Raw genomic sequence first — 14,151 nt, forward strand, 5'->3', positions numbered from 1 at the left:
GAAGGGCAATTCCAAAGAATGTTCAAACTACTGCACAATTGCATTCATCTCACATGCTAGTAAGCTCACGCTCAAAATCTTTCAAATTAGACTCATGAACAAAGAACTTCCAGATATACTGGCTGGATTTTAAAAAGGCAGAGGAACCAGAGATCATATTACCAACAACCTTTGGATCATAGAAAATGCAAGAGAATTCCAGGAAAATATCCCTTTCAGCTTCATTGACTACATGAAAGCCTTTGACTTTGTGGATAACAACAAACTGTGGAATATTCTTAAAGAGATGGAAGTACCAGAACACCTTACCTGCCTCCTGAGAAACCTATATACAGATCAAGAAGCAACAGTTAGAACTAGACATGGAACAACAGACTGGTTCCAAATTGGGAAAGGAGTACGTCAAGGCTGTATATTGTCACCCTGCTTATTTAACTTATATGCAGAGTACATCATGCAAAATGCTGGACAAGATGAAGCGCAAGCTAGAACCAAGATTTCTGGGAGAAATATCAATAACCTCAGATATGCAAATGATACCACCCTAATGGCAGAAAGCAAAAAGCAACTGAAGTGCCTCTTGATGAAGGTGAAACAGGAGGGTGAAAAGCTGGCTTAAAACTCAACATTCAAAAAACTAAGATCATGGCATCCGGTCCCAACACTTCAGGAGAGAAAATGGAAACGGTGACAGATTTTATTTTCTTGGGCTCCAAAATCACTGTGGATGGTGTCTGCAGCCACAAAACTAAAAGACACTTGCTCCTGGGAAGAAAAGCTATGGCAAACCTAGACAGTGTGTTAAAAAGCAGAGCTATCACTTTACCAACAATAATCTGCATAGTCAAAACCATATTTTTCCAGTAGTCATGAATGTGAGAGCTGGACCATAAAGAAGGTCAAGCACTGAAGACTTGATGCTTTTGAACTGCAGCATTGGAGAAGACTCTAGAGAGTGCCCTGGACAGCAAGAAATTCAAACCAGTCAATCCTAATGGAAATCAACCCTGAATATTCATTGGAAGGAATGAGGCTGAAACTGATGTGTCAATACTTTGGCCACTTGATGCAAAGAGCCGACTCATTAGAAAAGACCCAGATGCTAGAAAAGATTGAAGGCAGGAGGAGAAGGGGATGACAGAGGATGAGATGGTTGGATGGCATCATCGACTCAATGGACATGAATTTGAGTAAACTCCAGGAGTTGGTGATGGACAGGGTAGCCTGGCTTGCTGCAGTCCATGGGATTGCAGAGTCAGACACGACTGAGCCACTGAACAATGATAGGTATCTACAGATAGAGATTGATGGATAGATACAGAGATCGATAGACACATAGATATATATGATAGAGATAGAGATATTCTGTTGGTTCTGTTTCTGTAGAGAATTCTGACTAATATAGGAGGGTAAACAGAATGAATTCAACTTCAGACATGTTGAATTTGTGGCTTCTCTGAGATATTTTATATACTTAAAATATGTCTTGAACTATTAAGTGCACTTTTTGAGCCAAAAAAATTATCATACATGAAGGCCAAAATTCCAAAACATTGTTCTACCAAAAAAAAATTTATTTTTTCTAAACTTGGGATGGGCATACTGTTATAAAACCATAGTATTTACTTTAGTTGAAGGTCAAAGGATGAGAGTCACAGACCTTTTTGACTATCTCATGGAAGCCATATACTCCATCAAGAAGGAAACAAATAGACAACCAACTTTCAGAAAACAGAGCACTGAAGCCCACAGGTTCTAGTCTGGCAAGAAGATCACTGCAGTCCAAAAAACAATGTGGAAATAATAAAAAGCTAACTAAAACTCAAGGTCATTTGAAAGCTTTCAAAGCAGCAGCAATAACTTATATTTTAACACATTTAATAGAAAATTTGGATCACACAGAAATATCTAATAATGTTAACATAAATATAATTTCAACTTGAATAAAATACAGCTGCTGCTACTACTGCTGCTAAATACAGCTGAGTGCTAGGTAACCACTACATGACATTACTAGGCTTCATATGCATGACTTTAGACCAGAGTTTTCAAACTCCAACCATACGAGGGAAGTGATATATTTGGACTAGCCTCCAGTCAGAGTAACTAATGGGAAAAGAAGCCAAATCAGTAGCAAGAAGCAGCTCACCTCAATGACAATAAGGCTGTGAGAATCCAACAATGTATGTGACCTAAAAAACAGAGTGGGTTGCTATTCTTACCATTAAGAGAATTTGTCCACATTTAATTCCCATGCAGAAAGCAAAATAAATGTGAGGATGATAAGAGAAGACTGACATTAACATTCTTTGTATCTTTGATTCTGTTCAAGTCAGTTTCCCCTTGCGAGCAGGTGACCTCTGGCTGGGGAAGACAAAATAACAGTATGGTCTATCTGTTGTTTACACCAGGTGAGTGGTAATTGCTTATTCTAGGATATAGACACTTTATTTTCCTCTGTCACAGAGAGGTAATATTTCAGAAAACTGTACTTCAGTGAAATACACAGTATACTTTGATATTTGAGAATCATGGCTTTTCTCTACAAGAATATAGATAATATCCTCTCAAGTGTTTTGGCAGTTGTGTAATCTTAGTATTTACTTCTAAAATATTTATCAAGAATGAAACATATTGTTACTCAGATGCTTTCACTAGTTGGTGTGGGTTTTTTAAAAATAAGCTTGTGTACAGCTTGTTTCTTTCTTCTGATCTCTTCAGGAAAAAAAAAAAAAAAGTTACTTTTCTTCTTAAGAAACAGTTCAATATTCTTGACTGGTTGCAAGCTACTACTCCAAACTATATTTTACAATATACCGAATAGAAGATTAGTCATATAGCAGTAGTGCTTATAGCTTATATTCCATTTTCTAGATTTTATACCTAGCAGTCCATAAGGTTTTGCTCTTCTGTAAATAGCCTTCTATTTACATCTGCTCACCACCAGATGTTATTATTTGACATGGCATTGTATATCATTGCCATGTAGGTGACATAAAAATTTATGTCCTATTCAAGAATGGTTGACAAATTCTACTTTCATTTCACAATGGATGAATGCAAATGACTTGGCCTTAATGTTTCAAAAACAAAGTTATTACTGTTTGGTATTCTTTTTGGCTTGAAAAGTGTTTGGCATTTTGTGCACACACAGACACACACAGATACACTATATATATACATTTTTTTCTTTACTTTGCTAGTTTATCTTTATATAAGTTTTACTGCCTTTACAAAGCCTTGGGCTTCAATTCTCCTGTCTGAAGATCAGCATATTAGGCAAGTAAGTGTGGTTTTATTTTTCATTTGCATTGCTTATCTCCAATGCATGATTTTTTTCTCTCTACAGCACTAAATTATCAGGCCTCTGATTGATGCACTTGCTGTCCTGCATACTGATCTGGAACAGAATATCTCATTTGTCTTCACAATTTCATCTTTCATAGACTGAGCCATTTCCAAACGCATCAGATGATATCATTTCAGAGATTAGATATTTACTTCTTTTCAGCCTCAGGCCTCTCTGTACATGAACTACTCTATTTTGTGTAATCTATTTACTTTCAGGCATAAAATATATTTTAGACCTTACTTTAAATATTGCATGGAATTGGCAATGTGCTCCTACACAGTGTTTTGATTTTAAAGTGTTAGTGGATGCTTTAACATCTAAGAAGCACAGGAAGACGGTGAAGGGCTGAGGCTATAACAGAACCTTCCCTTGTCCTAGCAACCTATTTTGAGCAAGTGCTTGAAAATGCTTTTTTGACTGATTCCAATAGAATGGCTTTTGTATATTATGAAAAATAAGCACCTTCACCAGATACCAAGATTGACTTTGAAAGTATATGAACCCATGGATTATATCTTCCAGATTTGACTTAATAATCTGTTTTTCCAACTCTGAATCTCAGTTACAAATATAATAAACCAAGACAAGCATTATTCTGGGCTTTCCTGATGGCTCAAATGGCAAAGAATCTGCTTACCAGGCAGGAGACCTGGGTTCAATCCCTGGATTGGGAAGATTCCCTAGAGAAGGGAACAGCTACCCACTCCAGTATTCTGGCCTGGAGAATTGCACGGACAGAGGCACAGCAGACTGCATTCCATCGAGTAGCATTATTCTAAGCAGGTAGAGGGATTCAATCTTGATTTTTTAAGATATTATAGTATTCTTGACTTCAGTTAAAATCACAGTACTGGTGCTAGCCAAAAAAATATCGGAGAACATTTAATTAGCCCAAACTGTTTCCATAGCCATCTCCTCCAAATTAAAGGATTAGTTAATGAAAAAGAAAAGACAGATAAAGGAAATGAGTTTAGTTTGAGAAGCTGTGCCAGAGAACTCGATCTCAGATCAAGTCATCATGAGGTGAAACCACTGAGCTTTCTTTAATGCTGAGAATCTGAAGGTAGATTTGCACCTGCTTCCTGGTCAGTCCCAGGGATGCTGCATGTTTCGTGAGGAAGCTGCTCTACCTCTCACAGTACAGCAGAAGTAGGTATCAATAGGAGCATGACTGGTGAAACTAGGAATCGGGGAGCAGGAGAAAACCTCCTGAGATTCCTGGGGCACCAGAGTGGAATAGGAGAGCGTCTGAAAGTTTTATGCGACTCTCCTAAAAGATATGAAATGTTGCCCCAAGTGTAACCCTCAGGTTCAAAAGTGGTATGATAGACAAAGCACTGGTAGATCCAGTATGGACCTGCCTGTCAGAGGTCAGAAGAGGAGAGACTATTTATAATGTATGCTCAGTCACTCAGTCATGTCCAACTCTGCAGCTCCCGCCAGACTCCTCTGTCCATGGGATTCTCTAGGCAAGAATACTGGAGGGTTGTCATTTCCTGCTCCAGGGGATCTTCTTGACCCAAGGATTGAATCCTCTCCTCCTGCATCTCCTGTATTGGTAGGCAGATTCTTTACCACTGAGCCACCTGGGAAACCTATTATATATAATGGCCTAATGGAAAAAGACTACACATGAGTAACTACATCTTGCCATAGGACTTCAATTAAGATCTAAAAAGATACTTTTTCTTCTCAAAGGTGACGAATTTGTACATTCCTTCCCTTTCCACTTTAACTATTTAAACTTAAGTGACTGATGAAGTTATTCCACTAAGTTTACTAAAAGTGACTAAATGAAATTTTCCTATTATACTTAAGAAACACACTGTCACATACTGTTCTTAAGAGCTCAGATTCAGGAACAAGGTCTGATAGGTTCAAATCCTAGCTTTGCCTAAGATTTGTGACATTAGGCAAGTCACATTATTTCTCTGTGTCTCTGTTTCCTCATATACAAATTGGTGTGAAATAGTGATTTACTTATACTATTGTGAGAATTAAATGAGTCACACACATGCTTAGAAAAGTACCTATGGAAAGTATTATATATATATATATATATATATATATATTATCAATGTCATTATTATTCATCAGATGGAATGGGTGCTGAAGCTAGAAGTTACTGTTACAAAGCGTACTTTTTGCAGACCAAGTTTGGGCTTTTAAATTAAATATGTAAATGCTACATAGTGATATTAACATTATATATATATATAGAATTTTAGAGAAGAAATAACATTAAAGATTATTTAATTCAAGACTTATTTTTAAAGACAAGGTGAATGATATTTAGAAAGGTTGGATAATGGCTATGGAGCTAATAAATCTCAGAACTGGAATTCAAACCCAGGTCATTCAACGTGCCAGGTACTACACTGTATTTGAAAATGCAACAGTATGCAAGGCCCAAATAGGTCTTACCTCACAGAGTTTACAACATACCAGGAAAGATAGCTGGAAAGGCGGTGGTGTGTTACAATGGGAGAAATATGTGGTACAGTATTCCTAGGAGCCAATTAAGGCTTTCAAAGAAAGTGACTTGTGATTCGTTTCTTATATGATATAAACCAATACAATATTGTAAAGTAAAATAATAATAATAATAAATAAATAAATAAAATAAAACACACAAAAAAGAAAGTGACTTGAAGCTGAAATCTACCTGAGAAGTGGGAGTTAGACGGACGAAGGGGTATAATTAAAATACCTAAGGTCAAAGGAGAGCTGTGAAAGTGGCTTCAGAGTTGAGAAGAAGCAGAATTTGTTCTAAGAGTTGATATAGATTTTGTATATTTTAGCAAAGAATGTAGGAAAAGGGGGTGAATAGAAGTAGTAATATGGTGAGATTCTTTAGTGATATTATAAACTATGGTTTATAGCATACTAAAAAGCAGAGACATTACTTTGTCAACAAAGGTCCATCTAGTCAAGGCTACGGTTTTTCCAGTAGTCATGTATGGATGTGAGAGTTGGACTATAAAGAAAGCTGAGCACAGAATTGATGCTTTTGAACTGTGGTGTTGGAGAAGACTCTTGAGAGTTCCTTGGACTGCAAGGAGATCCAACCAGTCCATTCTAAAGGAAATCAGCCCTGGGTGTTCATTACAAGGACTAATTTTGAAGCTGAATCTCCAAAATTTTGGCCACCTGATGTGAAGAGCTGACCCATTTGAAAAGACCCTAATGTTGGGAAAGATCGAAGGCAGGAGGAGGAAGGGGACAACAGAGGATGAAATGGTTAGATGGCATCATCGACTCAATGGACATGAGTTTGGATAAACTCTAGGAGTTGGTAATGGACAGGGAGGCCTTGCATGCTGCAGTTCATGGGATCACAAACAGTTGGACATGACTGAGCAATTGAATTGAACTGAACTGAAACTATGGTAAGAAATTTGGGCTTAATCCTAAAGGCAAGGAAAAGTATCAAAGCTTTTAAGCAGAGAGTCAAAATAGATTTTCACTGTTGGAGACTCTTTCTAAAAACCACAGGAGAAGAGACTGGGAAGGAAAAGATGAATCAGGGAGACCATTTAAGGGACAGTTGCACTTAAGAAAGAAAGCTAGATCTTCTGTCTAAAATCCTTTGTTCTTTTGAAGGCTATCACTGTAGAAAAGCAAGAAAAAAAAATTGGAATAAGAAAAATAAAGAGACTATACTATTTTTGCTCCCCTTAATAGATGTTCAACTCTTTTCATATAGATCACAGATTGTTAGTGAGAAATGACTTTGAGAAAACCAGCCTTTAAATTGTAGAGACAGGATACATGTTTTGCTCACATTCTATTAAATGGCAGAGTCAAAACTAAACCACAGATCTAACCTGTCAGCCTATCCCCTCCACCACAACATACTGAAATAAACTCCCTAGAAGGAAGACAGAACCATGGCAGTTACTGCTACTGCTAAGTCACTTCAGTTGTGTCCGACTCTGTGCCACCCCATAGATGGCAGCCCACCAGGCTCCCCTGTCCCTGGGATTCTCCAAGCAAGAACACTGGAATGGGTTGCCATTTCCCTCTCCAATGCATGATAGTGAAAAGTGAAAGTGAAGTCACTCAGTTGTGTCCGACTCTTAGTGACCCCATGGACTGCAGCCTACCAGGTTCCTCCACCCATGGGATTTTCCAGGCAAGAGTACTGGAGTGGAGTACCATTGCCTTCTCTGACCATGGCAGTTACCCAGGGACAAAAAGACCCAGAATCTTGAGAAGATTTATCCTGAAAAGAGAAGCTTTAACAAACCCTGGTGGCCCAGCCATTTGCCAGAGCCTATGAAAAGTTGTTTCTCTGGAGGCTTTTGCCCTGAGTTTTGTCATATGATCCTCTCTCCTCACAAGAAAATTCTCTTTTTTTTTTTTAATTAATTTTATTTTATTTTTAAACTTTACATAATTGTATTAGTTTTGCCAAATATCAAGATGAATCCGCCACAGGTATACATGTGTTCCCCATCCTGAACCCTCCTCCCTCCTCCCTCCCCATACCATCCCTCTGGGTCGTCCCAGTGCACCAGCCCCAAGCATCCAGTATCGTACATCGAACCTGGATTGGCATCTTGTTTCATACATGAAATTCTCATCTAAAATTAGTTAAGATTAAATCTTAGTAAATAATGTAATTCAGTATGAAAAATAGTCTAATAATACATTTATTATAGACAACCATAATGAGTTACCAATTGCTCTCAATCTAATTGGTAAGTAGTTCCAATAGTTAGGGAGAAAATTATATTAAGCTGAAGTCTTCCTGCCTATAATTTCTCCTAACTGGTCTGATGTCTTCCAAGTGCCCTTAAATGCATCTTGTCAATAAGCAGGGAGGAATTAAGAAAACTCTGCCTCTTACAGCCTTCAAAACTAAGCTTTGGCTCATCTACCGGTTCACCAGAAAACATTGGGAGTTGAACCTGGATTTGGCAAATGAGCTCAGTTAATTCAGTTCACTTTAGGAGCAGATTTTTAATTTAAAATAACTCAGTTCTCTAAGTGTGCTTCCCTGGTGGCTCAGATGGTAAAGAATCTGCCTGCAATGCAGGAGACCTGGGTTCAATCCCTGGATCTGGAAGATCCCCTGGAGAAGGAAATGGGAACCCACTCCAGTATTGTTACCTAGAGAATTCCGTGGATAGATGTGCCTAGCAGGCTACAGTCCATGGGGTCCCGAAGAGTCAGACACAACTGAGCAACTTTCATTTTCACTTTCTTTCAGTTCTCTAATAGAGACTGTTTAAGATATGAACAACAAAGACATTAAATGCCCCAGAGTCACAGGAAACACATTCAGAGACAAGGCCTAGAAGCACACAGCAGTGACAACTAACCAAGAACCTGCTCCACTGCAACCCCTGGTTCTCTGAAGACTTTCTGGAAGTGGACAACACCTCAGGTAGCCAAGGTAGGTTGCGTGTGCTTCAGTCATGTTTGACTCTTTGACACCTTATAAACTATAGCCCTCCTTGTTCCTCTGTCCATGTGATTTTCCAGGCAAAAATATTAGAGTTAGTTACCATGCGTTTCTCCAGGGGATCTTCCTGACCCAGGGATCAAACCCATGTCTCCTGCGTTGGCAGGGAGAATTTTTACCACTAGAGCCACCTGGGAAGGTCACTTGTACCATTAGCCTAATAGGACCAAGACAGAACGAGCATGATAGTGACACAGTGACAAAATTCCCATATATTCTAGAACTGCATTCAACTTGAGGCTTGGTTGGAATTTATAAACACCCATCTCTTTTACTGAGTTCCCAAATCCTGCTCATCCCTGCAGTAAATAAGCCTCCTTTAGGCCTGGATGTGAAGGGAAAAGATTCAAATCTAAGATCCTCTGCAGATCATGCAAGTTTGGGTGTTCTCTTAGGAGAATGTCAAAATATAAAATAAACTTGCCTTAAAACCCCAGACACTTTCCATAAAACAGGAATAGTCTTTAGCCAAAGGATTATTTACAGAAATACTGTTATAAATATTGGCAAATTTTTAATCCAAAAAACCCAAATACTTTATTCACAGTTTCACTGTAAATTCACTTATTGCTGGATTCAGTATTCAATCCTCAGGATAGAGCCAGGGAAAAAGATTTCAGAGACTAGTGTTCCAATGGTGAATAACAAAAGCATCTATAATCCCTGACCTCCACAGCTCCAAGAGTTTACTTGATCGATTTTTGTTTTTATAGAAATAATATAGTGACACGCAAAAATGATTCCAGGATATGCATTTGCTAGTCTAAGTACTTAACAGCAAGGAGATCAAACCAGTCAATCTTAAAGGAAACCAATCCTGAATATTCATTGGAAGGACTGAGGCTGAAGCTGAAGTTCCAATACTTTGACCATCTGTTGTGAAGAGCCAACTCATTTGAAAAGACCCTGATGCTGGGAAAGATTGAAGGCAGGAAGAAAAGCGGCTGACAGAGGTTGAGATGGTTGGATGGCATCATCAATTCAATGGATATGAGTTTGAGCAAACTCTGGGAAATAGTGAAGGACAGGGAAACCTGCGTGCTGCAATCCATGGGATTGCAAAGAGTTGGACACAACTGAGTGACTGAACAACAGCAAATGTTATCGTGTGTGTGTGTGTGTTTGTGTGTGCACGCATGTGCACAGACACATGCAGGGACTAAGCACTAGGATTTGCCACATTTCTGGGACAAAAGATATCAAGTTCTTTCCCAGTCCACCCTGGATAATACCCAGTTCAGTTCACAATGATTAGGTTCAGCTGATACCTCCTCAAGGATCATTAGCTCTTCTATCCAAAAGGTAGTAGAGGGGGCTATTGTTTCCAATTCTTCATTCCATCTTAGCTAGAGAATAATGCTTAATACTCACTTTGCCATATGACTTTGCTGAAACTCCCATAAGAGTAAGCCAATGTGACTTGGCCATGTGATTTGCTTCAGCCTTTACATTAGCAAATGTAATGTGAAAAGAGGTTTTAAACACAATTGGCTTCTGGCATATGTACCATCGTGATGAGAAAAACATGCCCCTAGGAGTTACTCATCCCAGAATGAGTTATGCGGAGCAGAACCAAACCCACCCTATAACCTAGAGCCTAGACCAGCAGGAGCCTCCCCAACCCATATACTCATAAGGCACAAAAATAAATGTCTATTGTTGTAAACTGCTAACAGCTTGTAAGCTTTTATAAAGTTATTTGTTCTATAGCCTTATTTCTGCAATAATATACAAGATTTTCCAGAATTAAATTAACAGTTCTGAAAAAACACACTCAAATTCAAAGGATATATAATTCCACACAAGCAAGTGAATGAGAAAAATAATCTTTATATTGTGTAAATAAGCTACATGAATTTAAATAGTCAATTAAATCATATACACATTTTTACTTTATGTATATCTTTCAGTAAGAGAAACAGATTGAAATGTGAAAGAAAATCCAAAAAAATAAATAAAAAAACAGGTTATCTAGTCAGGCCACTAATAAATACTAGCTGAAACCACACACTAGACTCTATCCTGCTATAAAATTCTTACTAAAAACCACAGTTTCTTTAAGATGAGTCAACCTTTCCTGATTTCTTCAGGAAAAATTTTGGTGGAAAATATTGCAATTTACTACAGATAATGTGTGTTGCTTTTATAATAATTGTAATGGTAGATGTTTTAATGGAGGGAGATGGTCCTTATCTCTAATAAGCTACTGAGCACTTTTTAAACTCAAAAAAAAAAAAAAGTTACTGAGCTGACACATAAAACGGCCAATTTAATCATTTTAGACAAAACAAGAATCAATGGGAAATTCTGTACAATAAACTCAGTGGTAGAAAACCATCAAATGTCAAGGGAAGTGAAGTGGCTGGATCATAGATTTATCACAAATTCCTGGGGCTAGAAAAACCAAAGGATAAAGTACTACTCTATCTCCACCATGTACCAAGCCTTTCAAGTATAAGGATTCAAGAGCTATCTCCCATTTCCTGGGGCCCTGGATACAGGCTCTCCCAATAATTTACCAGACAGGGGCAAGCCTTGTCTTGAGAGATTGACAGGGATTACCCAATTAGTCACAAATCATGAATGCCCACCTACTCAGATCACTTTCCCAATATCAACTCTCAGAATCATGTAGAGTCTAACAACCTGTATTTGTCCTAACTCATCACTTCCTCTGACCTCATTTTTGTCTCAAGGAAATCTGCTCATTCTCCACAAAAACTCTTTCTCTAGTTTACCTTAAAAACCCACTGCCCTTTTAAATTTTTTGATGACAGACTCTAGTGGCTCATTAGATCCAGTGCAGACATTAAGCCAAGAATAATCCTCCCAGTGTGGCAAAGAAAGGACAAGTACAAAATTTAAGGTCTGTATTGAAATAGTCTAGCTCTCTAAATCATGTCAAAGATATCTTAGGCCACTTAAACCATGTAACAAAACTAAGTGATAGGTATTTTCCTACCTGCTTTTCCATCAAAGAAATGGAAATTCAGAGAGGCTAAATAACTTGGGGCTTCTCTGATAGCTCAGTTGGTAAAGGATCCACCTGCAATGCAGGAGACTTGGGTTTGATCCCTGGGTCAGGAAGATCCCCTGGAGAAGGGAGAGGCTACCCACTCCAGTATTCTGGCCTAGAGAATCAGACAAAACTGAGCAATTTTAACTTCAAATAACTTATCCAAATTCACAAAACTAATAAATGATGATGCTAGAATTTGAATTAAGTATCTTTTAAAAATACAGTTCAGATCCCAAGCTTCCTACTGTCAGCCTCGACTGCGCATGCTCTTCGCCTAGTGTGGGCCACAAGTTCAACCCTGCAGGAACCAAGCTGCTGCAACGCCGAGCGGAAGAGGCAGGAACCCGAAGGCAAGCAGGAGCTGGGTGGGGACCATGGCCGGGACCACTGTCATGGCCGCGATCGCCGTCACCGAGGCAATGAAGTGCAAGATCCAGGTTCTGCAGCAGCAGGCCGATGATGCAGAGGAGAGGGCCAAGCGCCTCCAGCAGAAAGTGGAGGGAGAAAGATGGGCCCGAGAACAGGCTGAGGCTGAAGTGGTCTCCTTAAAACCGTAGGATCCAGCTGGTTGAAGAGGAGCTGAACCGAGCTCAAGAGCGCCTGGCCACTGCGCTGCAAAAGCTGGAGGAAGCTGAGAAAGCTGCTGATGAGAGCGAGAGAGTTATGAAGGTTATTGAAAACCAAGCCTTAAAAGATGAAGAAAAAATGGAACTCCAGGAAATCCAACTCAAAGAAGCTAAGCACATTGCAGAAGAGGCACACAGGAAGTATGAAGAGGTGGCTCGCAAGTTGGTGATTATTGAGGGAGACTTGGAGCGCACAGAGGAGCGAGCGGAGCTGGCAGTGTCCCGTTGCCGAAAGATGGGTGAGCAAATCAGACTGATGGACCAGCACCTGAAGTGTCTGAGTGCTGCTGAAGAAAAGTACTCTCAAAAGGAAGACAAATATGAGGAAGAGATAAAGATTCTTACCGATAAACTCAAGGAGGCAGAGACTCGTGCTGAGTTTGCTGAGAGACCAGTAGCCAAGCTGGAAAAGACAATTGATGATTTGGAAGATAAACTGAAATGCACCAAAGAGGAGGACCTCTGTACACAAAGGATGCTGAACCAGACTCTGCTTGACCTGAATACAATGTAGAGCACCCCAGCCCCGCCCTGCCGCTGCTCCTCCCTCTCACCCCGACTCCGACTCCACTGGGGCCAGCCTGCCCGAAGCTGACCTTTAAACGGAGGGCTGATCTTTAACTGGAAGGCTGCTTTCTCCTTTCGCCACCTCTCCCACCCCTCCTACTCCTGTGTCCTTTTTGCCAAACAGTCTCTGCCTCTCCCCAGAGATTCCAGTTGGGCTAGAGGCTGAGCACCTTTGGGAACAACGTTTAAGGGAATGTGAGCACAATGCAAAGTGTCTTTAAAAGCATGTTGTGATGTACACATTTTGTAATTACCTTTTTTGTTCTTGATGTTACAACCATTTGTAAAAAAAACATTCCAGATAATTCCGTAGAACTGAAGCAGCAGTCTAATCCCTTTCTCACTTTTGGAAGGTAACATTTCAGCTTAATGCATATTGCCTTCTCCAGAGAGAAAGGGAAAAGGTTTGGGCCTGCCTTACTGAGAGCCTAGCAGCCCAGAGAAAGGCTCCATTTGGGGAAACCTCATTGCCCTGTAAAAAGTACCTGCCAAAGCAGAAAGATGATTCCAGAAGGAGTTAGCCAAAAAAAAAAAAAAAAGTGCTGTTCAGGTTTTCAGCTTTACGGTATCTTTGGACAACTTTTTTTTTTTTTTTTTCTTTTCATCAGAAGTGACCAAACAATTAAGATGGTAAAACCTCTGAGACCAAATCCTTGTCCCAGCTCTACCCTGTTCCCAACTGCTCACAGAATGGATCATGTGCCCCTTATATTGAAGTGACCACTTATTTGCTCTCCTGCCTCCTTGAAAGAAAGGAAAGAAAATTATGTTTTGCCACTGATTTAGCCATATGAAACTCATCTCATCACCCTTTTCTGGGTCTGAAGCTGCTGTCTCTAAAAGTGCCATCTCACTGTGCTTTGTGTCGGTTAGTGCTGGAGAAATCTTGAAAAGCATATGTACAAAACTTGTAAATTTTTATATTTTGGAACTTTGCTTCTTTGGGGTTGAGGCAAACTGGTCACCCCTCTGCCTGTGAGAGCTCTCTACAGTCTGTGGGCTAGCAGTGTGCTGATCTTTTAAAGTTTCTTTCCCTACCCAATCCCCCTTTTTTGATGAGGTTTCAGTGAGGTCTGTTAGGGGTGCATCCTGCAGCTTAATTGGCTTAAAATGTTCT

General features: G+C 39.5%; 1 pseudogene; it reads left to right on the top strand.

Moving 5' to 3' along the window:
- Positions 1-12,196: 12,196 nt before the first annotated feature.
- LOC113902159 lies at positions 12,197-12,981 on the top strand (annotated as a pseudogene).
- The last annotated feature ends 1,170 nt before the right edge of the window (positions 12,982-14,151 follow it).

The sequence above is a fragment of the Bos indicus x Bos taurus genome, chromosome 12 (assembly GCF_003369695.1).
Source record: "Bos indicus x Bos taurus breed Angus x Brahman F1 hybrid chromosome 12, Bos_hybrid_MaternalHap_v2.0, whole genome shotgun sequence".
Lineage (NCBI taxonomy): Eukaryota > Metazoa > Chordata > Mammalia > Artiodactyla > Bovidae > Bos > Bos indicus x Bos taurus.